The 1,980-nt window shown below is 43.3% G+C and overlaps 1 non-coding gene across 1 annotated transcript; it reads right to left on the bottom strand.

Moving 5' to 3' along the window:
• Nucleotides 1-516: 516 nt before the first annotated feature.
• Nucleotides 517-599, bottom strand: Trnas-gga (transfer RNA serine (anticodon GGA)). The gene is given in 2 exon segments: nucleotides 517-551; nucleotides 560-599. It is a non-coding gene; the product is annotated as a tRNA-Ser (tRNA).
• Between the last annotated feature and the right edge of the window lie 1,381 nt (nucleotides 600-1,980).

Below are 1,980 nucleotides of genomic sequence, written 5' to 3'. Positions count from 1 at the left end.
GCCCCATTTCTGTCGGTAAATGAATTACTTACACTGTTATTGTTGGTTTCTCTGAATACAAATTCCTTATGGAACTAAATCCCTTCGATTAAGAATTGTTGCTGTAACGGTTAATACTGACAGTAGCTTTAGTGGTAGATAAAATCATTGGATAGCACATGAGATACTGAATTGAACTGACAGCATACTGAGCCACGTAAGTCGAAAAAGGCGTTTGGAATAGACCAAATTCCCTCAAAATGATTGATAACGTTGGGACTTCGAAAAGGACAATTGCAAACGTGTCTGTTGCTGACAGACGGGAATATTACCGAAATATCTATTTAATACGTCATGGTTGCAAAATGCTGACACGAATTATTTACGGAAGTACTGACAAGCCAGTAGAAGCCGCGTTCGGGTTCAAAATGGTTCAAATGGCTCTGAGCACTATGGGAGTTAACTTCTGAGGTCATCAGTCCCCTAGAATTTAGAACTACTTAAACCTAAATAACCTAAGGACATCACACACATCCATGCCCGAGGCAGGATTCGAACCTGCGACCGCAGCGTCGCGCAGTTCCAGACTGTAGCGCCTAGAACCGCTCGGCCACCCAGGCCGGCGCCGCGTTCGGGGAAGATCACTTTGGATTCATGAGAAATGTACGATCAAGTGAGGCAATAGTGCTCAGAGCCATTTGAACCATTTGTGTGCCCGCTGGGTTCCTCGCCGCCGAACAGAAGACCATAAAGAGCAACGAAGGACCATCTGTGCGGAGTTGCTTGCACGTTATGAGGCTGATCGTGACAACTTTTTGTCGACCATCGTCACAGGCGATGAAAGACTGGTTCATCACTTCGAACCGGAAACAAAACGGAAATCTATGTTGTGGCGCCACAGCACCTCTTCTCCGAAGAAAAAGTTCAAAGCAGCATTCTCAACTGGTAAAGTCATGGTGATGGCCCCCTGGGACTATGAAGGGGTCATTCTGTTCGATGTCACCCCTCCTGGTGCAACGGCCAACTCTTTTGTTTATTATCCTACCCTCAGGAAACTGAAGAAACGACCTCAACTTATTGGTCGCCACAAAAATACAAACGAACTTTTCTTTCATAACAACGCAAGGTCTCGCATAAGTCTGCGCACCAGAGAAAAGCTCACAAAGCTTCATTGGGCTGTTTTCTTCGTCAACGCTACAGTCTAGCTCTGGCACCTCCCGGCTTCCATCTGTTCGGCCCAATGAAGCATGCACTCTCCGGGAAGCATTACGTGGATGATGGGGAGATTATTGATACAGCAAGATGTTGACCGGTAGAGTGGTACCCTGCGGGTATACAGGCCCTCCCAGTAATGTGGCGTAAGGTCGTCCCATTGAAAGGAGATTTTGTTCAGAAATAGTGGTTTTCAGCCTAAAGAGTGGGGAACAAAATGGTGTATTTCATCAAAAAAATTGTGTTGCTTTTCTTACTGAACCTCGTAGTATTTGTCGATTTTAGAAAACATTTGACAATTTTGACTAGAAGGTCCACTGGAATTCTGAAGGCAGCAGGAATAAAATACAAGGTGCAAAAGATTATTAGCATTCGGTATAAAAAACAGGCTGTAGTCGAAGGATATGATGGGTAGTAGTTGTTGAGAAGGCAGTGAGAGAGTGTTGTAGTCTACTCCCAATGTTATTCACTCAGTGGAGCTAGCCACCAATAAAAGGATACAAAGGAGAAGTTTTGAAAGGAAATGAAAGTTCAGAGATTAGGAATAAAAAATTTATGTTTGCCGATGACATTGTAATTCTGTAGGTAGCTGCAAAAGACTTGGAAGAGCAGCTGAACAGAATGGATAATGTTATGAAGAGAGGTGATTTGATAAACATGAATAAAAGTACAAAAAGGATAATGAAATGTAGACGAACTAACAGGCGATGGACAGGAAATTAGATTAGAAATGGGGCGTTGAAAGTAGTAGACTAGTCTTGTTATTTAGGCAGCAAAATAAGTGAAGGT

Source organism: Schistocerca gregaria, chromosome X (assembly GCF_023897955.1).
Source record: "Schistocerca gregaria isolate iqSchGreg1 chromosome X, iqSchGreg1.2, whole genome shotgun sequence".
Taxonomy (NCBI): domain Eukaryota; kingdom Metazoa; phylum Arthropoda; class Insecta; order Orthoptera; family Acrididae; genus Schistocerca; species Schistocerca gregaria.
This window is presented reverse-complemented; position numbering and strand designations above follow the sequence as displayed.